General features: G+C 39.6%; 1 long non-coding RNA gene across 2 annotated transcripts in view; it reads left to right on the top strand.

Annotated features, from left to right (window-relative positions):
- Window positions 1-391: 391 nt before the first annotated feature.
- The window catches only part of LOC127476394 (uncharacterized), a 137,365-nt gene continuing 111,633 nt past the window's right edge, over window positions 392-26,123 (top strand). Inside the window, exons 1-2 of one of the 2 annotated variants that reach the window (XR_007906579.1) lie at window positions 392-478; window positions 3,504-3,809. This is a non-coding gene — a long non-coding RNA (uncharacterized LOC127476394). Of the gene's footprint in view, window positions 479-1,028; window positions 1,318-3,503; window positions 3,810-26,123 lie in introns of those variants that run through there. The other variant, XR_007906578.1, reaches the window with a different exon arrangement.

Raw genomic sequence — 26,123 nt, 5'->3', positions numbered from 1 at the left:
TTGACGGGGCTGAGCCGGGCGCTCACACCCCGGCTCTCAGCATGTGCCTGTCCCATGGCCCCGCCGTCGCCGTAGGGCCGCGGGGTTGGGAAGGAGGAGGAGGACTGAGGCGGAAGGTGCCTCTTCAGCCTCACTCTCCCACTCCAAGGTGAGCTGCAGCACTGCTCCGCGCTTCTTTTGTCTCTGTGCGAGGCCGCAGGGTACCCCCGCCCCGCCCCGCCCCGCCCTGCCAAACTTTCGGCGGGGACCTCGGCGCCCCGACGGCCGCCCCGGACCCAGGGCCGGGCAGGGTGCGGGGGCAGCCGCGGTTTCCGCCAGGGACGCGCCGGGGCTGCCGGCGACACCGGTGTCGGGAGTCCCCGTGGGGGAGGCCGAAGGGCAGGTGAAGGGGCCGTGGGGCTGACGGCGGTCCCCTCCTTCTCTTTTGGTTTCTTTGGGACGGATGCGGTCGGGCCCATCTTTGCACTTTACGCAACAGGTAGGGATGCCAGGAGCTGGCGGCGGTGGCACGGAGCCGCGGCCAGGAGCTTTCGGGGGCTCTTTTTTGTTACGGTCTCTGGAAAAGAGCGAAGGGGAGGGGGAGGAGAGGCAACAGTCTTCCGAAATTCCCCTTCAGTTGTTTATTTCTGTACTTCCCGTATCCATGAAAAAAGAGTTCGTTTCGCAACTCCCGAGTTTTATATTGTTTTGTATTTACTTTTCCCCCCCTTCTCTTTCTTTTAAAGTTATTTTTCTTTACGTCCTGCGTTTGCCCATCTCATTCCGGGAGATCAAACTGTCCGAAAGCAGATCCCCAGAGGCTTGTCCTCACTGACAGTCGGGGGAATCCAAACAAAGAGGTGCATCTACCGGAAATAATGATTTGAGAGATGGTTCTCTCCCTTTCCAACCCCCACTCCCCCGCCTTGAATTAAATTGTTTTCTTTTTCTGGGAGGTTCAGTTCGAGGGAAGTTTTGCGCTGGAGCCGGGGTCGCGGCTGAGAAGGGATGGAACAGACGGAAAGTTGCGGTGGTGGGAGGAGGCGGGGGGCGAGGGCAGAACGGGACCCCGGCGGCGCCCGGGCCGCGGGGGGAGCAGGGGCGCGGGGGACCTGCCGCCGCTGCCGGCTCTTTGTCTGCTCGGGCAACTTGAACAAAAGGAGAAACTCGGATTAACTCTCCATCTCTCCCTCGCCTCTCCCGGGTTATCTCATCTTCGGCAACTTTATCCGGAGAGATTTACTCAACTTTCTCCGAGCTCTCCCGCCGCTTAAAAGTAAAGAGCCCCGCCGTAGGCTTCGAAGGAAATCTGGTTTCACAGTTTAGAGAAAGGAGAAGGTACGTTTGGACTTGGGGTTTATTGTTCTTTCCCGGCTCCCTCGTCGCTCCCCCCTCCGCCCAGCCGTCCGCGCCTGGGGCTGGGAGCGCAGCGGAGGCGGCTGCGGGCCGGTCCAGCCTTTCCTTTGTACTTTTGGGAGCACATGCAGGTATTTTTGGGGAGCGTGAGGCAGTCACTCTGCCTGAGCTCCGGTAATGAGGGCTGGGGGGCACTACTCGAAGGGGTCTTGTCTCCTTCTTGTGCCTGCTTTGTGTTTTATTTTAGGGGCTTAACTTACTTCTATTTTTGTGCGGAGGGAAGTGGACTGGGACGGCTTTCTGGGTCGGACTGTGTTTTCAAGAGTTGAGACAGAGGAAAGCTGAAGACAGTGGAAACTTTTTGGGATTGTAGGAGTCCTGGCGGCCCTGGCCAGGGAGTGGGGGGCCAGTGGTGGCCGTGGGGCTGGGCAGGGCAGCACGCAGCAGGACCAAAGTGGGGGCTCCGCCGTGTGCCAGCTTGGGTCGGGGGGGGGTCGGGACACACAGAGAGTCTCACATTTGCTGCTGTGGAACCATCCTAGGGGAACAAGGTGCACAGAAGTGCCGAGGGACAATTTTAGGAGGAGAGGGACTGGAGGGAGGACTTTGTTCTTCCGAATGCGTTGATCATAGCGAAAGGAGAGAATAGAATAGGTCAGTCCAGGCTGTCCCTTGGTCGGCTGAGCTTCCCCTGCACGGTGCAATCTGCTTCATCCCTTTGTAAACGCAAGAGTCGTTTTAGGTCTTGTTCCGTTCCTTTTGGTATTCGCACTTTCTAGAGCAAGCATCGAAACTTCAGAAAACTTACTCATGTGCTCTTTGTACTTTTCTTAATTATCTTGATCAATGTAATATGTTATTATTTACCCATACTTTTTTCTATGCTATGTAACTACTATAACTTTTTTCTCATTTTTTTCGTCCCTATTCACTACTTTCTCTTTCCTGTGTTATTTTCTTGTCCCAATTTCTTAGTTGTCACTCTCTCTCCTTAGATCTATCCGTGTCAGAATTTCTGAAGCCTCTACTTTTTCCCTTTCTGTTGTCACTCCTTCTCCTCCTTCCTGATCCCTTACCACCTACTCTTCTACCTTTATGCTTGCTTGCATTTCTCATGAAAAACTCCTTTTGGTCTTTCCTTTCATGCATGCATAGGTATACTGAAGTTTCTCCTGATGTGAAGCAAACATAAAGCTTCTTCTTGTTCTCTCTTCTAAACTCATTCTTCTGTGGTCGACCCTACCTGCATGTTACTCAGTTGCACAGACGGAGCTTCTAGCAATAGTTCTTCACCAATATTCACCTTCTCCTTTCTTCTTGTCTTTATCTCTGTGTACAGAGACATCTTCCAGTCTCTAAAAGCTTCTTTTAGTTCCTCTCCCTCGTCTTTGGTGCAGAAATTTGTTCTTTCTACTTTCCTGCACTCCCATCTTGGCAGATGTGATGATGTTCTTCATGTCATTGTTCCATCCCATGTAGAGTACTAAAGTTTTTCTCTCCATTCCTCATAGTCCCCTTCCCAACCTAAGCAAAATTTGCTGTTCGTACTTCTGAAGGAATTGCACAGAGGGAGTACCAGAGTAGACAGACGTGGGTTTGGACTCTTTGACTTGCTCCCAGATAGTCCAAGTGTCAACTGTAGTTCTCATAGTCCAGGTCTCAACTGAAGTAGCACATCTGCTGGTGGAGGTGCTGTGGGGACATTGAGATAGGGCTAAGGAGGGAAAAAAGGTCACCATTAAGTTCTCTCATCCATTGGACCAATATGTTTCCTTCAAAAGTGTCGAGGAGATTTATTTTTGCTGCTTGGGGCTTTTTTATCGACTTACTATTTTCATTAGTTTTGAAACACCTGCAGGGCAGTTGAAGAGCCTTTATATTACCTTTCTTTCCTGTCACTTCAGTACTTTCTGGAATATAAGACTGTGCAATCTGTAGAGATATATGTAAGACTTTTTCTTAAATCTTCTTCTGTTATACTCCATCCTGGTGATGTTTTTAAAGCAAAATGCCATCTTCAGGCTTTGAGTTTAGGAGGTGTCTAAATCTGTGAAGAAATATGTGTTTGAAATTATTCAGAAGAATGAAACTTTATATTTGTATGTTAGTCCCGAAGTGGTGTGGCAGTTACTGTTCTGAACTAACACTTCTTCCTCTTATTTGAATAGGTCAAAACATGGTTGTCGGGAAAATGGGATGGTTGCCAGAACATCAGTCTGTGATGGGTGCCATACTGCATTACTCTTTGAATGGTGGAATACATCTTGGGATTCTTCAGGGGTGCTTAACGTGGTACAAAACCGTACAGCTGCTTAGCATCTTAAATGTTTGCATTCATACATAATTGTTAATGGTCTCCTGGGGGAAGTGGAAGAGTCTCTCGAAGCTGAAACTTGTGGATATTGTAGAAAATGCTGCTGAGACCAGTTGGATTATATCAGAACCTGACATCAAAGTTCTGCAGCTGATGAAAGGTATGCTTCTCCCCTGTTAAAAAAGTACTGTGCCTCATACATCAAAATACTGTGTTGTCTTTGTTTTAAACAAACTTGCCTTGTAAACTTTTTTCTTTTTTTTTTGTCTTTGCCTTGATGTTGATACCTACTGATAGTTTGGAGTGGTGTAATCTGACAGAAATGGTTACTAGTGGTTTGACAATGTTTATATCTTAAATGTAAAAGGAAAAACCAAACGTGAAAGTTTTTTTGTTTTCATAGTTAGCTTATATTTTCAAGATAATGACTTCACTAGGTCTGTGAGTGCTTAGCAGCTCTAGAAAATGAGACTAGTCAACTTTTAAGAAAAACAAACTAAAGACAATTTAAACAAAGCTTTTTCTGCAGTCCTGATCTTCCAAATAGCCAATTTTGTTTGAAGACATCACTATTTTGAACTCAAGAATGCAACCGTCTATTATTTAACCTCTCTTCATTCAAACAGCAACAAAAAATCTTATAGATGGCTTGTGTTGGGGAGAGAGAGAGTAAATAAAACTATTTCAGTTAAAAATTCAAGGAATTATTTTGTTTCATATGTTTTTAAAGTTTTGATTTAAGGCTTCTTGCAGAGCCTATTTGAATCCTGAATGTCCTAGTACTGAGAAAGTCTATTAGATGAAGTTCAGTGCTGTTTTCTTCTTATTTTATGAGATAATCAGTGTACAAAAATGAAATGGAAACTAGTGGAGAAAACAAGTGGTTAAAGAGTTATTAATGAATAACAACTTATTCTTGAATCTAGATGAAGTGTTAATCCAATAGTGAGGAAATCATTGAGCTCCTTAGTGAATGATAATAACAGCAAAGCAAATTTTGAAAGTATTTAAAATCTGATCATTTTATACCTGTTTTGTGCAGTTCATTATAGCTTAAAATGAATGACATGAAAATAGTCGGGTTTGCTGCGTGTTTCAGCTCAACTGATTGGTTCCAGCCTAAACCGTATGTAGGGCAGACAAGTATTCATAATCTTAAGGAAAGTGCTGAGCTGGCTGGCCTACTTTAGAGCAAAACAGAAATCTGAACTAATAATCACTTGTGATCCTTTCCAATTGTAAACAGAGATACAAGAAGCAATACAGTTCTAATTTCCTGGTTCTGATTGTGTTTTAATAAAGACCTACACTTAATTTTCTCGATTATTGAGGATAAGCTTTCTGTTGCGTACTGAATGCAATTAGTGTACGTTTAGATTTACGTTTGTAATACTGTTCTGCCTTTATACTGTTTTTGAACTTTGCATGACTTAAGTTAGCCATATGAAAGTCTTCAATTTGAAGTCTTGGAAATGGAAAGTCTTAGGCTGTTTGTGGAAAGAGAAAACAAAGAGTAATAAATGGATTGTGCTGGATAAAAATACTTAGAGCTGCTATCTAGTGTCATCTTGGAAAAGAAACCCAGTCATTATGTGTCTGTATTTAAAGGAAATCAAAACCGCAGTCTTTTTTTCTTTCTGTGAAGATTTTCTTCTAGTTCAGTTTCTTTTCAGGCACTTGTCATTCTTTAGGAAAAGCATACTGGACAGAAAGTTACACTTCATTTATCTACATGAAAGCTATTAATTTTCATCAACACTGAAAAACGATGGGAATTTTTACTTATTGTTATTGTAAATAAAGACTACTCCTTATCTTAGCTTCATCTGAAAGTTCGTGTGATTGAATATAATAATTGCCATAGAATTCTAGATATATTATGCAAATTATTAAATATATTTGTGCTTGCTTATATCTGGAATATTTCAAACTTTAATAACTTGGCGACAAACTGTTAAGGTTTACCGCTTATTGGTCTTCAAATTTCTTTGGACTCTTTCCGATAAAATGGAAAGAATCATTCTCCTATTTGGAGATGAGATCTGCAGAAAGGGAAAAAGCAGGGCCAGCTAGGAAATGTTGAGTGCAGTAGTTCCCAACTGGTAGATGTGCTGCATCAGTGGGAGATGAGACCCTTGTGGGGCTTGCATAGAGATGGGGAACATGCTTTCTGGGGTGCCCTGGCCAAAGTGTTCCCTGGGAGCAGACCCAGCAAAAGAGTCAGATGAGGCAGGGGTTGGTTGGGTGGAGGCTGAGCACTGTGGCAGAGGAGCAGCACTTGGGCCCTGGAAGGGGTGATGGGGAGCACTTGCCTTACCTGCAGTGGGAAGGAGCCTTGCTGCCCTCAGTGGGAGCTGGTTGTAATGAACTGGGGAGCTGCTGCTTGAGAGGAGAGTTTCAGGTATATGAGCCTGAAGTGTATGAAAGGGATTGTTTCTGTGTTTTATCTTTGGTTCAATTGGGTAGTCGCTTCCTTTGCTTGTGATGGTCCTGGAAGGTGATGGAAATCCTTGCAGGTGTCCAAGGCAGTGTGGACTTGGAGGTGAGCTCTGAACACCCCCTCACAAGCTTACCCTGGAATGTGTAATCTGGTAGCAGAACTTACAGCTGAACGTAATTAAACCAAATCCAGACAATCAGAACAGTGATTCCTCCTTTGAACTGTGCTCTCAGTTAAGAAAATCTTCTAGCCAATGTACTTGGTTGTTTCAGAACGTGTTATGCTTTATGCAACTGAGGTGAGAGTAAAGATGAGGGTGTCTCAGTCCAGCTGAGGTTGTGTGTGGAAGGGATTTAATAGGCTGCAAGGGGGGCTTTCATGATGCGGTATGTGTGTGCAGGTGAGCTGCAGTGTTGGAGTTGTGTGTTGAGAAGAATGGGCAGAGGAGAAAAGGGCAGGTTTTGTAGCTGTCAGATTTTTAGGTGGAGGAGGAGGTGATATATGGAGTAACTTCCTATCAATTAACATCTAGAAGGGTAGGAAGAAAAATGTAGTAAGGACTTCATTTCTTTGATTGTTCCCTCCCTTGAGTTGAAGTGTTTTTCGGGGTGCACGAACTCCAGAATTCCCAAGTGAGGTAGAAATTTCTGTGGACCCACGTGTGCCCCACTGGTTCATGACACAAAATGGAGATGGGGATGCTTTCGTGAGGGTGTGCTGCCTTTCATCCCTCCTGTGGGAGGCCCCACTCCTGGCAGTGAAGGACAAAGGAGCCTTGTTCTCTGGAGGCTCTATCAGAGTGTCCTCCTCAGGATGAAGAGGCACAGTTTGACTCTTGAGTAAAATTCTGTGAGAAAGCTTCTAGAAATACAATTGTAAGTCCTTGAAAGGGCTCCCAAACAGTCCAAAGAGTATTGTGCAATTATGAGGAGGCTGGCTTGGTATATAGTGACTTCATGATCTTCACTGAGAAAGTGAGGTAGAAACTATAGGACTGGGCATGTTACTGGAATGGTTGCATAGAAAATGGTATTGATAATAGTGTCTGGGTTTTTTTCTTCCTTATTTTGCTGAGGGCTAGTTGAATCTCATGGGCTGAATCATATAGCTTACTATAGTAGAAATCACAATTACAAATACGATGTTTTCTTTTTTTTTTTAATTTTTCTGCTTTCACTTGTTTGCCACCTTATCATGCAACTTGAGGTACAGTACTCTTACAGGAGCAATATAACCATTGGAGTAAAGTTGTTTCTATTTAGCTGGAAAGGAGGGAGTTTCTGCCTGAAATTTGGGGGTGTGTTTACACAAACCCCAACTCCCCACACCTTCTATTACAGTTATGCTTGAGAAATAATTGCATGAAAACATATAATGAAAATGAAGCTTCCAACATGTGACCTGCTTTCTGTAAAATGCTCTCAGTTGTGTCAGGACAGAAGCATATGGTGTCTGGCATAGTTTTCTGTTTCTTGATTGGATTTATTTTGAGTAAATTTCATGTTCATTGTCATAACATGAAATTTATCAAAAACTATTTGTGAAACCTGAGGTGGGATGCTGTTGTGTTTGAGACCTTGACCTTTCCTTGATTGAAAGGCATTGACGTGTTTGGGTTTGGTGGGGGGAATGGATAAGCTAGAGGGATTTAGAATATTTTAATACAAAATTAGATATGGTCTTTGAGGACAGGGACTGTGCTTCCTCTGAAATGTTCCAACTGCTACAAGTGTGGATTCTGTATTTATATCCATGAATGTTGCAGTTTAGTGAGAACAGTTACATTTAATTCTGCACAAAAGAGAAAAGAAGAGAAAAAGTTTCTACCTAGTCCAGAAGTGCTGGTCTAGGCACCTTTTTTTTTTTTTTTTTTTTTTTTAATTTTTTCTGAAGCCATAAGTCCTGCATGAGGTGATGAGTGTGGTGTTGCTCTGGATGTCAGCATTACTTCTCCTGCAGGGATAAGAGCGCAGTGAAGTAGAACCACAGGTGTTTTCATAGAATTCCTCAAAGGCATGGGAGGTGTGTGGACGTGGAGGGAGGAGGCATATGATTGCCACAAAATGTAATAAGTGGGCAATGGGAGTGGGTAAGATAAAGATGGAGTCTGACTTGATTGTGAGCCAGTGATGATTGGTGAGGAGAGGAAGCGGTAAGGCATTTTGAAGATGAGGGCTAGTTGCTAGTGATGGATGGAATAGAGAAAAGAGAGGTGGATTTTGTGGGAATGGGTGAGAAGCTGTCATTATTTATGTGTCTGGAGGCCTCTACCATCAGAGAATTTCTAATAGGAAAATGTAGTGAAATCTTTAAACAGCTGTGGCATAGGTTGTAAATATCTCAGGAATCAGTAGTATTGGCATCTTTTTAGTGTATGATAGAATTATACTCTTTCATGCTGTAAAAGGAAACACATATAACTTTACCTTTGCACCTTTTGAATGAAATTACTCCCAAAATAATTGCAGTCTTCAATTGAGGATACAAGTTAATGTCCTGTTTTGCTTTGCAGTGCTGTGCAAGGGAAGAATTCATTTAGGTTCAGGAGTCGTATGTGTTATTTTCAGATTATCTCAGAGATGAGACTTTGTGTGGTGGCTCGTTAGTTATCTTTCAGAATTTGAAAATGGGTTTTTAGTTGGTACCAGTGCTGCTCTGTGCGTATGCTCCGAAAATAACAAAAGTTGTGATGGCTCCAGAACACCTAAGAAGGTACCCTAGATTATGCAGCAAACATTGCGGTGTATCTAAGCAACTTGCTGCTTTTGTGCAGCATGTGTGGTGTGGTGCCATGTAGGGTGTTAATTTAGACCTGTAAGCTACTTTGTGTAATTGTTCTACTGGACTTCATCTGTCAATTGTTGCTTCTCTGCTGAGCTTGTTGTGATGTAGCTTCAGCTCTGCTGGTGCTGGAGAGGACCTGAGCTGGTGGTAGCTCAGGGGGCTTTTCCTCGGGCTCTCTTGTCATGGGATCAGTTGTGGCTTTGTAGAGAGGCTGTTGTTTTAAGGTTTTGAGCTTCAAGCATTGGAAGATGCACTCTCTTGCCCTTACAAAAGATGCATTGTTTTTTTGTTAAAAAAGATAGATAAGAAAGATGATGAAAGATGTGTTATCTCTGGGGCTTAAGTTTGCCTTATTCAAAGTTTTATGATGCCATATAGCCAAGAGCTTTATTCATTTGAGCTCCTGGACTAGAGTATGTTTAGATATGGGTCCTTGCCAAAAGTCAGACATTGGAAGGAAGGGTGGTTCTGGTTCACAACTTTTTTTTTTTTTTTTTTAATTTATTGAAATCCATTGCACTTGCAAAAGGAGGAACGAAAGAAATGTAATTCTAAACGCAAAAGCTTATTCTTTATCATATCACCTTTCAGCTTCAGGATTTTTATACATTATTTTAATTGTCTTAAATCTATTCATTATATGACTTTATCGTTTTATAGCTTTCCTTTTGCATACAGGTTAAAATCTATGTCCTAGATCATGGCAGGGCTTGATATGTGTCTCCTGCAGGAATTCCAGTGCTTGGGTAGTGCAGGAAGGGGTCTATAACCTGGTGTATGTTTCTGACAGCAGTTCACCTAGTAATAGGACTGAAAAGGAAGTTTTAAGGGCAACAGTAAGAGAATATTGCTCCCATTCCCCCAAGAAACAAATGAACAATTTGCTCAATGTCTACTGAGATTGGTTTTGGACCACACAATGCATCTAGGTGCAAGATTAATTCAATACTAATTTGTTAAAGATATCTTATTTAATGAAATTCACGATTAACATCTTGTATGCGTTTTAGTGGGTAGAAGCTTAAAACTAATACTTGAAATATTTTCATCAGCCAATCTGGGTTATCCAGTGCACTTTTTTTACTGTTTAGCTACCAACATTTGAACTGTTGTGTCTAAATCCTGTCATCTAGGTCAACTATTTGTAGAGCCAAATAATAGTTACTGTTGGCTTCAGCGGTGATACTGATGACTGGTGTTTTTGGAAAATCAGGTTAGACACCAGAGCATCAGTGAGCGTATACACATACATTACATGTTTATATTTTGGATAAAAAATGTCATATACATACACATATACAAGGTGTAGTGCCTGTGGCAGCTTCATGACGAAGACAAGTGATTTTCCCCCTCTGTTTGAACCAGTGTCTTGTTCATTCCCAAACCTTGCCTCTTGTTTTTTGTTGGTGGTCTTCAATGCTGTGTTCCCTCTTTGTTTTAGATTTTAAGTACTTAAAATGAAACACGTGCCCTGCTAAAATTTAAGTTTGTTTCTTAAAATACATTCATCCCATGTGTATTTTTCTGATGAGTTAAAAACCATACAATGAAAAAGCATCTATGGAATAAGTAGCGGTCAGGCATATACTGAAAGAATTCACTGTAAACAGTTGTAAAACAGTTTCAGTCTCAGGCATACTTCTCGCTCCTCCTCCACACCCCTCCAGAAGAGACCACTGAAAAGCAAGTAGGTATAGCTGAAATGTACCTTTGACAGGCACTTAAAAAAATTAGTTTCTTCAGCTGGTAATCAATATGGCTTAATTTTTGACACGTTAATGTATAATGTATATACGTATGCACCCGCTATATCTGTTGGTTTGATGGAATTCATTGCTTTAAATTATGTGCAGTGCAATACTTGAAGTGACTAGAGATTTTTATTTTTTTATTTTTTTTTTAACATCTTCTGTAGGAGTTGTTGTGAATGCTATCAAAACTGTGTGTGGAATGTTACTTGCTGTGGACTTCATGCAGGGTAGGTGTATTAGAGGCTCTCTGTTTGAGACATGTGAAAGGATGTTTGCAAAGGAAGACCAGAACCATTCCCAGATTGATTTCTTTGCATTTGCAAATGCAAAGAAATCAATCTGCCGCTTTGACCCTATATGCAATCTGTATGCAGTCCGCTGCTTTGACCCTGCAACATGCAATCTGCTGTACTGCATGTTGCAGTTGAAATAGGCTTTTTTTTCCTCTGAACATTGTTGCAAAAGTCAATACGTTAAGATATGACACATCAGAGAGAATAGGACAGAAAAGAGGCAGAATAAGAATTCATTCTTTTGCGGATTTGCGTGTTTGAGGTTACTGCACAGGGTTATGCATCTTGAGCATTTTCTTAAAGTGTTGGTACAGTCCTGTGAAGCCTAGTTGGGCTGTCTGATGACTCTGTAGGAGAGCATATTCTAGACATTGAAAAATGTCATTATTAAAAATAAGGACTTGCAGACACACTGTGGTCTGTTAGGTAGTTTCTGAAAATGAAAGGGAGGGGAGCTCTCTGATTTGTTGCTCTGCTGTATCAGAAATGGTATATCTGGGTAATAGTTGCTGGATTAAAGCAGTATATATTCTAGGCTTCTGATTGTTTAGTGTGAGTAGTGCTGTGCAAACACCTCAAAAATTGCCGGGAGCCGTTTTGCATTTAACATTTTCGTTTGTTGTGGGCAGTAGTATGTCCATGACTTGTGCAAGAGGAGGAGGGTGTCTGTATTTTTATTTTTTATACTGAGTGCTTCCAGGCTGAAGAGAATTATGAAGAAAACCTAGTTATTTCAAGTCAGTTCCTGGATTAATTTCTTGGCAAAAACTTGTTATGGATCATATTTTGCTATCACTGCAAAACACAGTAAGTCAAATAGGGTATCTCTAGTTCTGTTTAGGTAAGATCAGTTTCTTCCATGAAAACCACAAAGAGAATATCTGTGAGGAGGCTGGAGTTGAATGTAGTATAATAACCACGTGCCAGAGAAATACTTGATTGTAGTTAGCTTTTGAGGGTGTTACAGCCACTTAGTGTGTGTCTGTAAAGAGAACCAGGGTGCGTTCATTGGAAGAATATTGGTATATCAGTTGGACAACAAATGTTGTCGTATGTATTTTTAGTGACTTTTTACTTAATCTGCCTCTTGTCTTGGCGTTCAAATATGAGAAATATAGACTGAAGAATATTATCATAAACAGTTGATGTCTGCTTCTGGGTATAGGCACATACTTGCTGCATAGCAGAGCTGGCAGAATCTATAGGCGTTACTGGCTGACTTATTTTTTGTTTTCCCAAGAAGGAAGAGGAACAAACAATTCATTAAGCATAATAGAACATTTCTTTCGTCTTATAATTTTTATAAGGTTCTTGTTCTGTCTTGGCTTTTCAATTCTTGGAGTTAGAATTGCTATGCTAGCTGCACATGCCTTATTATTTCACATTGAAATAAGTAGAAATTGTATTGGAAAAAATTCAGCATGAGAATTCTAAATCAGTTAGTATTAATTTTAAAATGGAATCTCATATATCAAGGGCCAACATATTTTGTTTGTGGAAAATTATCAGTATAGAAGCTCTCTGTATCTTGAACTGAAATGGTTTTTAATTTATGCTTGATTCTTCTGCTAGGTTAATGTTAATTAGTTTAACATATCACTCATAAAAGATGTCATAGTTGAATCATTGTGTAGGTAACAAATCTTGCACTGGCGAGCAATGAAGAAATATTACCTCTATTAAAACCCACACTTAAACTGTGGAGTCAGTAAGGGCTTATGACATTTTGCAGTTATCCAGCTTAATGCATTTTAATGCCTTCGGTGGTGTGAGGTTTTTTCTTGGGAGGCTCTGTGGGGGATAAGCAAGCGAGGCAGTTCTTTGAAATTATGCAATGCAATATATATAGTGTAGCCTGTGCCAAGTGAGAAACCCGGTAGAAATGCTGGCTCAGGTTGGGGTTACGGCCTGGATACTGTGACACCAATTCAACCTTTAAAAAAAAATAAATCTATCCAGTGTTGGGTTATCCAAAGGAAATATACATAAACAGTGGTAAAAAAGCTCAAATATGCTTATATTTAGAACCCAAGTAATTTGATATTAACAACACAACTAAACAATTATAAGTATGCATGCTCGTAATTAGCTAAATTGTTTCATACATCTCTGCCCTGAGTGAAGCATTAGAACTAGGCCTGTAGTGGAAGGCAAATTTCAGTCATAATTGAGGAGTAGTTAGTGTGACTCCATAATCCTTTTTTTCAAAATAATCCCCCAGCCTCCTGGAGGAGGTGATGATGTGGTGCTGCCAGCTGTGAGCCTGTGCTCAGTCCTAGCATCCTACTTGGCCGTTACAGGTATTCCAGGGTATGTGATGGGCGAGGTAAGTTAGTCTGATCAGACCTCTAGCCAAAAGTTGCTGCCCACATTTATTTATTTATTTAAACCATTGGCATCTGAATGGCAATGACCGATAGAAAAAATATTTGAGAGTGCTATTGCTTCCTCTGCCTGAGGAAGCCGGGGTGAGCGGGAGGTGTCATATCTTGAAGGCTGGTGGAGGTTTCACTTGAACAGCGCAGGCAGGCATGGTCAAGAGCTTTGCATCTGAAATGTTAACATGAAAATATTTAATAAACCTTCTCCATTGCTAAAGGCCGTAAGCACTTACATGGCACGGGAGCAAGGCCAGTCACTCCAGTATGCGGCAGAGAATGTCTGAAACTTTGGAGGGCACCTACCAGTGCAACTCAGAATTCATAAAGCAGTGAACCACATGTGTTTTCTTGCAAAATGTGTTTGTTTCCCTGGAAAGCAGATTACTGAAGCTTTGTGGCCAGATAAACATGGTGAGGTTGATCTTATGAAAGTAAACAGCCAACATGTTCTAGCATCTCAGAGTCTGAACATGGGAAGAAACTAGGTAATTTAACTAATATTTTTAAGTATTCAGTGAAATTCAGTGTTTCAAATCTGAGAAATTGCAGCTTTGCAGCGGGTGAAGCTGGCAGAAGGAGTGTTCTTCTGCCTCCTTTCAAATTGTATGAATATTTGAGCTCCTTGGGACTGTTTGTATCTCTGTACTGCAGTAGAAAGCGGAGCTGGTGATTATTTTGTAGTGTGAGGATTCAATTTTATTAATAAAAATATACTGTTCTTTGACATCCTGCTTTACGACTTATAACACGGGTGTGTTTATTGAGTGTCTCAGCACAGTTAGGTGAAGATGTAAGACAACTATCCCTTTGAAGTGACTACAATATTCAATGTGTCACCCTGACCTTTTAGTGGGATAATCACTGTTGTATATGTAACTATGAACATTAGGTTTTCTTTAGTTAAAGGAGACCTCTTTCTATGAACACGTTGCTCTTAAGGTGATGTTTTCTGAGATGGTTCTATTTTAGCTTCCTTAGCCATTTGTTCATTCATTTATTTGCTATTATAAATTCTGGTTACCACAAGAGTTGAAAAATTGTAGCAAACAAGCGACTTCTTTCTGAATTTGCTTCTCACCTTGGATTTGCACTAAGCTTTCAGACTTCCTTTAATTTTAACCATGAAAACTGAATATATTACAGTAATTTTATTAACATCAAAAGGCTTCAAATTGTTCACATGTAGCTCTTAAAATTTATAAAGCAGCAGTTTAAGACTTTGAAATTCTTAACAGATGCTCAGCTACGTTCTCAGTATTTGAGCTTAAAGCAGAAAGAATTTAACTCAATTATAATAATGTAAACCTTTCCACTTTGCTTTGCATAATTAAATATTTTCATTTACATAGCACAGAAGTTTAACATTCTAAACAGGGTAGATAAGGAGAAGAAAAAAGCAGACAAAGATGCATCTTTAATGCATGCAGAGTAGTAATGCACTTGCTGGTAATCTTACTACACTTATTAATAATAACTTCAACTAGAAAGCCATATGCAAATTCCTGTGAATATAGATTCTATTTAATAACGTGGAATTTATTTTTTCTTAATTTGTGTGCATCTCCTGAAATATGCAGTAAAATACATTAAAACTGGAGCAGAAACACAGTAACCTTGATATCTTCTTCTACTTCATGTTTTAAAATATTAATTAGTAAAACAGGTCTGAGGAAAATTAAGGCATCCTTTTATTTATTTGATCAACTTATGTGGATACAGGAAATGGCTTGAGTGTGCCCATGTAGAAGTCTGTGATCCTAATGCTGGAGGAAAAAACTATGCTACAGGTGGTTGTTACTATCACTTTGAGTAATGCTGTGTCTCAGATTCACCAACCTGCTGTCAGAGTACCATCTCCATGGTATAAGATGAAAGCATCAGGTATTTTGAGGACTATATAATAGACCCAAGATCTGCAAATAAACAGCTGCACTTTTCTAAGTTACTGCTGATTGTCAGGTCCAAGAATTTTATTGGTAGAAAGGCAACTGGAAGCTGAGCGTGGTGTTCTCTTAGTTTATCATTATTTCTCATTTTGCTGTAGCTGTTGACTATTTTGCTGGTTTTCTGTTGTATTCTTGCTTCATTAGGCTTGTACTACATTTCTGAAGGGTTATGAGAAGTTTGCATAACCCTTATGCAAAGGATTATGAGAAGTTATGAAGGAGTTGCGTAGCTCAGGAAATCATAGTATTCTCTAGATTTTTGAGTTGTTTTGTTGCTTAGGAGAAAAATGGATTTGTTTTGGTTTATATTGAATTATGTGTAATGAATGTATTGGAGAAGTGTCAGTGTTGTCGTCAGATAAATTGTTTTTGTATACGAGGGGTAAACATGGTTCTGTTCTTGGTTTATCAACTGTATGTCTTAGATGTGTTGCCTTCCAGCTGGTTTTCTGTTATCATATTATCTCTGGCTCTGTGCTCATTTACAAGTGGATTTTACTATACTGAGGCATCTTGGGTGAGATAGGGAATTGTTTGACTATGTGAGGTGAGGCACTTACCTGATTTTCTATGTGCATTAGGTAGGATTTGTTTTCTTTTGGTAGAAAGAATCCAATTCAGAGAGCTCTGTGTAGAAGGTGGGCAAATATCTTTCTTCCACACTGGATTTTGTTCACAATTATCTTATGAAATGTGGCTTAATTTATTACAAAAGTAACATGTTGCTGCTTTGCTAAGGCTTTCTCTCTCCCTTAAAGTAATTGTGTGCCCATTTTTCATTTAAAAGCTAAACAAAAAACCCCTTACCTGACATTCTGAAAATAATATTGGAACATTAGACCTTGGGAGTCTCTGGAGTGAAACCATTTGTGAGGTAGGTGCACTATTCTCAGGGGTTTTTTTGTCCAAAAGTTTAGGGAGTGTATATACACTTTCCACTTCCCAGGTCCTTACTGATTTGTGGATGATTGGGTCCAAGTTTAACTATTTGCCTGTAATCTCTGAGGATTAGAATTCCTAGATGTTTTAATACCTGTAACTGTAGCTAGAAGCTGCAGTGAGTAAGCAAGTCCTGATTTATGTGCATTTAATTAATCCTAATGCTTGGGATTTGTTCCAGTAAATTCACACATCTGAGTGAGTGCCCAAGGTTTTCAATGAATTCTTATAATTTGCATATTGACCTTTGAGGGTTGGAGACTTGAATCAGGGTATCATCCACATAAAACATAGCTCTTTTGTGGGACCTATTTTATTATTAATATTTTTCAGACCATGGCTCTGATTATGTTGAAGAGGGGCAAGGGGAGCAGATGTTCTTGCTTTTTTCTTGGTTTTGAGAAGTATGGGGTTTTTGGGGGGGGTTATTTTTATTTTAGAATACAGTTTGAAAAACAGACCTCTCCGCAGAAGTTTAATCCAACTGGGAGTTGGTCAGTGTATCTCATTCTCCTAAGAACTCTGATGGGATAATCCCAGGTAACTCCATCATAAGCTCTTCTCAGCATCTGGCAATACCACTGATGAGTGCTGTGATACTGCAGGTTGCTTGATTAGTTGCTTGAGGTTGTCTGGTCCAGGTCTGGGTGCAGTAAATCTAACCCAATGTATTTTAATAATTTTGAGTACAAACTTATTCAACTTAAAAAGTGGGCGGTGATGGAAGAAGCTTTTTCTTGGAGTCTTTCTGTGGTGGGGATTTGGCTGCACACTGAAGGAGTGAAGTATTATCACAGCAGAGGAAGGACATGTTAGGAAATAGTTAAAGTGAACATACCAGTTCATGGGACTGTGATCCTTGTGATAAAGTTGTGATTTATTTAAAACATGCTCAATTGATGGCACCTATCCCTGGCTGGTTTCTAGTGGACAGAGATAGCTGTTTTCTCATGACTGTAAGAAATAGGCATCCTTTCCCAGGGTGCATTGTGGGAGCGGTAAGAACATTTGCTTTGCTTTCAGCATTGCCTAGGCTTTCCTGTATTGCTTCTGTATTTGGATCTTTTTTCCTCTGGACCGAATGATGCTTCTGAAATGCAGGGCACTTAAATCCCGAGAAGGATCCTGCTTCCCTCTGCATCAGTTGTGTCAATTGGAATGGGAATATCATTTGGGGATATGCCTCTGTAGAGTATGTGAGCAATGAGTTTTACATCTCTTTTTCAGGTTTTTAGTTTTTTACCTATGTGGTGGGAATTTGATTTTTTTCTATCACTTCTGATAATTTTGCTGTAAGAGGTAATAGACAGTCCTGTCTTGAGTATCATTTTTGTGTGGGAACTGTTTAATCATTATACCAGGATTTTTAGTGTCAGGTTGGGTACTTTGGCGGGTTCTCTGTTTCAATTTGTGTGCTCTATGGTCAGGATTTCTCAATGTTGTGTGTGGTGTGTTGTTTTGGGTTTTGTCGTTTAGTAACGTGGTGGATTTGTTTGTTGCTGTTGTTGTTGGTTTTGTCCCCTTCCTCTCTGTTTCCTTCTGGAATCCTTGAAGGTCTCTGGTTTGCTGTGAAGAAAATCCGCAAAGTCAGTACCTGGGAGAAGTGAGGTATCATTTCTCCCTAGCCTTCCCTGTCCTTTGGGTGGGGAGGTTTCAGTGAACGTCTGCATTGTCTTGGGATCACATTGTCTACTTCTATAATTTTTGCCTGGTTATTTGTATCTACAACTACTCTGAAGGTGTGAACATGAAAATGATATTTTGCCTACATATAAAAAGAAAAATTTTACAGTATTACTAAGGAGGAAGAGTGTGGGAACAGGAAGAGTTTGTATTTGTGCTTTCAAAGTTCCCAGTGATTTATGGCTTTTGAGTCTTAGACTTGTCTAAGTGAAAGTGTCTTTGTAGTTAATAATCATCTGAGGATTTTTATTCCCATCACTTTTTGAACCAATCAGGACTGGTAGTATTCACTGTGCCCAGTGGCACTGAGTCCCACAGCAGACTTCATGTGAAGAAATCTAATTTGTTTGATTTGAACCTGCTATGAGCTGTTTCTTCCAATGCACTTCTGCTGTTGTAATACTCAAGGTAATTATTTCCTGCTTGCCTTACCCTGCCAGCAAGGAACTTGCAGAAGAAGCAATGAGGTTTATGTACTGATATAGCTTTTATCTTTTTTTTTGGTAGTATTCTATGCACATTACATAATAATGATAATTAATAACATTCTGTTTGATTTTCTTTTTGGTCTGCTATGAAGAATTGAACTGTTAAAATAATCTATTGTTGCCACACAACTTTGTTCCTTACTAGTAAGACTTATGACTGTCTATGTAAAGAGAATACTAGGTGTTCCATGTCATCCTCTCACTCCATATTTGTGTTTTATTGTTTTTAATTCAGTTTCACCTATAACTAAAATACTGTAGTCACTGAAGATGCTAATAACATTTTCTAGAGATTAAAGAAACACTGATCAGAATAAAGCTGAAAAGCCATGACCATAGCTGTCCCAGCTGACAGTGCAGACCAAAGCAGAGCTGGAAGGGCTCATTCCTCAGAGAGGCAGATAGCAAGTACAAGAATCCTCAGAGAAGGGGTAGTCTGTCTTCATTGTTGGCTAAAAATACAGGAACTGTGGTGGGTTTTTTTTGGTTTGTTTTGTTTTGTTATCTAGTATAACTAAAAAAGGAATATTGTTTACTATTTACTAAGAGACATCGGTGAAACAGAGGATTTTAAACAAATCATCCAATTGCTAAGTCATTAATATTTTTAGAGGTATTTGTAGCAGAAAATTAATGTGGCTTTTTCCATGTTTTCTGCCATATTTTTATTTTTTAAAAAAGTTATTTCTCTGAAAGCCATAAATTTATTTTTTGCTCCTGATAGTTTCACAGAAAAAATGTAAAATAATTCTCATGATAAAATCAACCTACATTTTTCATATAGATAATACATCCTGAGGACAGAGAAGAAAGAAAACAACTAGATGCTTCAAGTGTATTTGGAAAGGGCTAGTGGTACTGTCCTGAAAAACTATGCCAAAGTCAGTGAATATACCTTCTTTTTTCTCTGTTAGCTGAGCAAGATATATAGGTACAGCACACTAAGATGGAGGCTGCTGTCATTATGCCTGGATACAGACTCAATAGAAATGGAAGGGTTCAGGGATTAGTGGGAACTATGATGTAGCAGCTGAGAGGAGAGGCATTAGGAACAGGGAGTGTTCCCGTGTGTATTATGGATATTGGAAGTATTTTTTTTTTGTTAGCTTTCAGTATATGGTTTGCAAATTGCATACGGACCCAGGTAGTTGCAGACATGTTTTCTATGATTCCTGAAAAAAAAGTAAAAGTCAGTCAGATTGTGTGTTCTACTCTGCTTAAAAGAAAAACTAAAAATTGCACCTCTGGTTTGGTTAAATGTGGGCTTCAACCACTAGATCTGCTTCAGAGAGGTGTACAGAGGGGACAGCCAGACATTGTATTCCTGTCCTGTATTACCAATTTAACTATCTCCATTCTGGGCAGGATTCTGGTTAAAAACATTTGAATTGCGATTCTTAAGGGGTTAAACTTTTTGAAGAAGGGGTATGACAGTCACTTAGGATCAAAAACGTAAGAAGAAAATCAGAGCTCTTCTGAACTAGTTCCAGAGGAATGCTGTGGCTGAAGAAAGTATTAATTCTTCTTGCATATCCCCGAACTAAAAGAACTCATCTTGATTGTATAGGGAAAAGCTGAGCCCTTTGAGCAAAGTAGCAGGAATTAGTGAGATTGCTGTTGCTAAAAGTGTTTTTCCCCTGTAGAGATGGCATAGCTGATTATAATGTGTGCAAATTGTCTTGTATGTTCAGTGAACTTGAGTTTCAGGCACTGTGGATTTAAATATGTAATGACTAGATTTCAGTATCCATGTCTAACAGGCTGGTGCATCTATGTAAAATTAGGAAGTACCTTTTAAAAAGGATGGGGAATCAGATTGATCCATACTAGCCATGTTAAATTATTGAACAGCATCAAAAGGGAATGAGTCATCACCTGCTGACACTCTCTTGAAGAAATGGCAGAAGACATTCTGTCTGCACTGTTAGAAACTGATGTCAGTCACCAGGGCTTTGTGGATGTGTAAAGAGAAAAGTAAGGCAAAACTGAAATCCTGCTCTTCGGTGTTTCCACTGCATGATGAAAATTATGCTTTACCTGGCTATAAATGGAAACTCTGGTTTCCAAGATGCAGTATATGGTAGGTCTTTTAAGACTCTCTTTTATCAATTTAGGAAACTAGGCATCATCTCTCCAAATCCTCAACAGCAGGTGAGAAAGAGCACTCATTTGATTCAGATATTTTGCTGAAGAAGACCTTGGGGAATAACTGTAAAAAATTAGAAAAGTAAAAGAGAGACCTAGTGGACTTTTGTTGTGTAGTACCGGTGATGCTGATCTCCCGTAGAAGAGGCAGGGATCTGTTTATTGCACATTGCACTTCAAACCCAGACATTGGTTACCTGGCTATAAGTGCTGGAGGTTGTCTCAAGCAGATTTTTGAATGGCAAGCCCTTTGTGCTCTGTAGCACACCCTTTAGTTTGGGTGAGTGAGTTTGCCTCACAGGCATCAACCCCTGGCACCTGCTTTGCAAATTCCACGTGGACAGTTTCCTTGGAGTGAGCTGCAAAACTGTGCTCATTTGTAAATAAATGTGTTGAGTCCTAGGAATCATTTGCACAGGGATTTAGTTTCTAAGTTTTCTATTCACTGTTCTGTAGTCAGTAGGCTCAGGTAAAGGGGAGTGGAACTGGGCAAGGGCAGCAAAATCTTTCTCGGTTGTGTTAGGCTGGGGTTTGGTAGCTAGAAAAATGCATCTCATTTGAGTTAATGGATTTTGGAAGAATAGCTTGCCTATGCTTATTGTGCTATTTTTTTTTCTTCTGCTCCCCCCCACCCTTGATGTCAAAATTGAAGAGCAAATCACAAGCAAGTGGACCTTTTGCCATAGTGCTTGGCTTTGAGAGTAAATGTCATACTTCAGGCTGTGTTGGGGGGTTTGCCTGAGACAAGTTGCTGCTTTCAAAATTCTTATTAGGGAAAGTGATGGATGGCTTTGTTCCAAACTGTCCTTTCCCCTTCAGGGTGAGCCTGGGAAGGACATGGCTTCTGAGAAGTTGTCAGCACTTGATAGCAGTGTGCTGCATCACTGGAGCAATGCTGAAAGAAGAAAATGGGAATCATCTAGAGACCTGCCTGTTCAAACAGTATCTGCTAAATGTGCTGAAGTGCAGGTAGAACCGAACATGTCTGATGAATCATGTCTTTTCCATGGTATCAGATGGGAGTTGAATATTGCATAACTATCAGATTTATTAAGAGTTCTTTTCTTGTTCAGTAAATATTAAAGAATGATACCTCTTGTGTTGAATAAAGGATAATTTGTTGATAGCAGTCTTTTTGAATCCAAAGATATCAGGACTACATTTTGAAAGGTGATGCGTCCAAAGAGGCAGATCAGTTGAGAGAATAATATTTTTCTCTAATTTCTCTTCAGTGAAGAAATGCAGTGGTATTAATTGAGCATTTTAAAAAAAATATTAATTGAGAGAGTTATACTTTACTTCTCCATCCAGTTAAAAGGACCTAGTGAAGATTTATGTAGGCACTTAAAAAAAAATTAAAATTTTGTACCTTTAAGTGTGTCCAAATCAGAAGCTTATTTTTTGGTAGTCATGACACACTGGGTGACAGGTGTGTTCTGGTGCTTTAACACATGGATCAGTGTACTATCCCAGTAAGTGATCATACTTTCATCACTAACTCTGTCTTTTTGTATTCACACATTGCTTTATTTCTCAACTTTGCAGTTAAATGCTTAAATAATCTAGTAGGGTATTTCTACTTCTCGTTCCTTTCCCTTGTCTAAGAACAATATACCTTGCAAGCAAACCCATTTAAATTGAAATGAAGTCTGTCCTCTGTTTCCAGCATTAGTCTGTATCTAAATGAAACCTTTACATATTGACAAGTGTCTGAGATTAGAAATTGTGATATGGTGCAATTAAGTTTACATCTCTACAGCTGGATCTGGCACTTAAAACAGAGATCTTTCTTCTTTGCTATGTATGAAGAATAAAATAAATCCTCTTGGGGAAAAATGTATTTCCAGAGAATTTAGAAATGTATTAATTTACATGAGATAAAAATAACGTAACTTTAAAGAGGGGTCATTAAAGCTGTTCAGAAGATGAGTCAGACTTCTGATTCCAGGTGTTCTCTAATCAACTTACCTAGCTCAAACCAAGAAACTTCTTCTAAATCTAACGGTCTTAATTTATTGTGTGTTCTTGCACCTTGGGAAAAATTCCTCGCTAGAAGGTGAAAAATGTTTTAGATCAACATTTGAAGGAGGAATTAATTATTTTCTTAAAAACATCTGTCCTTTCAAGTGTTTTTCACATGCCACGGTAATCTTGCTGTCACCTCTTGCTCTACTACTAAAGGAGGAGGCTTTTTTCATTTTTAAAAGCGTGGTATGATGATTTCATTGTTGGTACAACTGGAGAATCTCCTAACTGCTTTTTAACCAGGTTAGGTGTTTAGATTGGCACTGGTGGCTGGGCTAGTGAAGGAGAGGAGAGGGGGTGCCAGGCTGCAGCAGGCTGTGTGGTGCACTTGAGGGCTGTCCTCCTGAGGAGCACGGGAGTCCTTAAAGCTGCTGCTGCCCTCCAGGTTGGCCCATTCCAGGCTCTGCTCTGCTCTGTGGTGGGAATGGGGCTAGCATGAGTTGTCAGCATTTTGTATGCTGCCTAAGCTGTCCTTGACAGATGTCCTGTGTCCCATTGCTCTGCTGTTCTCTGCTGAGGGCACGTTACAACCTCAGCAAGAGGCTCGGCTAAGGGAGATTAAAAATGGGCTACTGCCTGTGCCTGCCCTGACTGTAGAACAGATCTCAGTTCCACATCATCTGTTTCCTTGTTGAAACATGAACTGTAGGACCTAGAAAACAAATGTACTTCTCATTCTCTTGATCTGGCAATTTTTATTTGTGCAGACCTTGAAATGAAAATCATGCAGAGAGCATATGAAGCCTTTCCTTTTTCCCTTTCAGGCCATTGTCCACAGGCTTTTGGAGTTTGTTTTGTTATGGGGTAACTCAAAGCCTGGTTTTATCATGTCTGCAGACAAATAAGAATACTTACACCATATATAATGTCTGTAGTGCAAATGGTCCCAGTGGAGGATTGCAGTGCTATGAGTGAAGTCAAGACATTAAGTGCTGTCATGGAGATACGGGTGGGGTGGCATTATCTATTCTGGGTTCACCTTGTGTGCTATGTAAATACACCTACTCTGTGGTTTTGTTACTTGCATTAGGTTTGCGTTTGGCTAGGTTTTGTTTGTCAGTACAAAACTAGAGAAATGACAGTATTGTTTCAATTGCTGCCACTTTAGGAAAATATTTCTGCGTTTAAAAAAAAAACGCAAAAGGCTAAACTGGTGTAAGAGTAGGAATAATTGTTAAACAGAGAAACAGGATGAGGAATTGTTGGTTCTGAGGTTTGGGTGATTTTTGTACAAAATAGTTGGGTAGTCTTCACTTCTTCCTATTTCTTTTAAATATACAAATGCACTAATAAAATCACAACAGTTGATTCTATAAACAAGGCAGTAAAATCAATACTTACAGTTTTATTTAGAAATAAAAGCAAAATTTATTATTTACAAAGGCCACTCTGAAAGATTTGAGTTGATAAAATATTTTTATTTTGAAAAAGCACGTAATAGTTCAATATTTTCTTGAAATAACATTGAGTTTAAAACTGACTGGTGAGTGAGGCATGGGACTATTTAGAGTTGAGGAAATTACAGTAAGTTAAAAAAATAAATGCAAATTTTCTGTTGAACTTGGAGAGAAAAATTATTTCACTGAGTGGTGGGAGGCTGCTGGATTTGTGCCTGAGGTGTGAACATTTGACAAAGCCAGCCTGCTCATACAGAGGAAATATTTTCTTTCCATTCAGTTCACTATAGTAGCTATTCCATTCAAAATTAAGAGCAGATTGGGAGAGAAGACAGGATAGCTTATTTTCCATCTTCTGGCATAAGACAGCAGTGGGTGTAGTAGGTGAGGATGTACTACTTCTAAACACTGCAGTGTGTGGTCACCAACAGAGTCAATTATATTCCCTAAACAACAACAGAATTTATGGCAAAGTGTGGGAGCTATTGTAAGAATAATAGTTAATTTCAAATGAAAAGGTCTTGAAGATCACTAGTATAGATTTTTTTTCTTTAGAAAAAATAAGCATAAATGCAAAGCCAGCTTGAATTTTTTTTTTTTTTACTTTGATGTAAATGGTGATTAAAATGTTGGTTTTAAGTCCCTTCATTTAAATAATCTTAATGTGATGAAAGTAAGAGTCTTTGAAGGGTATTCCCTTTTTACTTATTTTTATTAGTATTGGAAAAAAAATTACATAAGGCCAGAGATAAGCATTATTTCTCTCATTATCTTTAGCTGCATTTTATCATCTCCCCCTTGAAGTTAGATATCTGTTTCAATGGGTCCAGAGATGAACAAAGTGTGTATCTGTATTTTGTAATTTCTTGTGGAAGCTTGTGAACTTAGTGACATTAGTAATAGGGTAGGAATAAAGGATCTGTACAAATATTTGAAGGATATAAACATAATTTTTTTCACTTTCCTTAGAAAGAAATTTTTCTGTTGGGTAACATAGTGATCAATCTGGCATCCAAATTTTCATCTGTGAAATCAATGCTTTGTGTGGGTGTGTTTTTCCTTCATTTCCACTTTGTCAATCAAGAGCTTTCTTTTTGTTTAGCAGCATTTTATCTATGATTTTCAAGTAACGATGTGTTTTCTTCTGAATGACTCTTTAATTTTCCATAGTTCAAGAACAGAAACAGAGGATTTAAAAACTGGTTTCTCCCAGCAAAACCACTAGATAGTATTTTTTTTCCCCCATCCTCTGCTTTGCTCTCTTTCTTTCCCTCACAACACAAAAGGTCAAACAAAATCACACACACATAGCCCCCCTCCCTGATTCTAAATGAGAAGGAAAAACCTACATCTTTATTTCTGAATCTGTCGCCTTGCTTCCTACTGGTAGAGCTGTACATGAAGTGGGGATAAATATCAAGACCCTAATTTTAACAAAGTATTTAAATGTGTAGTTACATTTATTTCTGCTAAGGCCGATACTGAGGTTTAGATTTTGTTCTGAATAGAAAGCACTTTCCTGAGTTGGAGTATGGAATGCAAAGTGTCTGGCATTAGTCATGGCTGGTAGATGAATGTGTACTCTGTCCAGAGATTGCATTTCTGATACTCTGCCGATTGCAAATGTGATTTTAACAGTTTGGTGTATATTTAGGTATTTTGCAGACCCCAAAGAAGGAAATGGTAGAAATTCAAAGAAAAAGTACTGAAAATAATATTGTTTTGAATAGAGATAGCATTAAGTTTGAAGGCTGGTAAACCTAGCTTTGTTAATAATTAGGCATATTCTTATGTGCGAGTCTAGGTACTGTTAAAATGTTTCAATGATGAAATGATAAAAATATTTGTTGATGGCAAGTTAAAAAAAACATCAAAATGCTGTTTAAGTGTCAAATTTTTTCTCACTAGATTTTTTTTTCTTTGTCACAAACAAAAAATAAGAACCAGATCAGGTTTAATGAAGCACATGATAATCTAGTAGGCAATCCTGCTTCTTGCATCTCTGTTATATGGGTGTGGCCTGTGCCCAATATGGACTCTGAGTGCAGTGCAGAGTTGTACCAGAGCCCATGCTTTCTGTGTGGGAAGTTTCCCCTTCTGTATTAGCAAGGAAGATGACTATATTTCATAGTTACTAGTTGTTGCTTTGGGCTCTTGGCAAAGTATCAGGGTAGCTTCTGCTTGGGTAATGCTTGGAAGTGT

The sequence above is a fragment of the Manacus candei genome, unplaced genomic scaffold (assembly GCF_025592945.1).
Source record: "Manacus candei isolate 608988 ecotype Guabito, Panama unplaced genomic scaffold, ASM2559294v1 h1tg000049l, whole genome shotgun sequence".
Taxonomy (NCBI): Eukaryota; Metazoa; Chordata; class Aves; order Passeriformes; family Pipridae; genus Manacus; species Manacus candei.
Note: the sequence above shows the minus strand (reverse complement) of the source record. Positions and strands in the feature narration are given on the sequence as shown.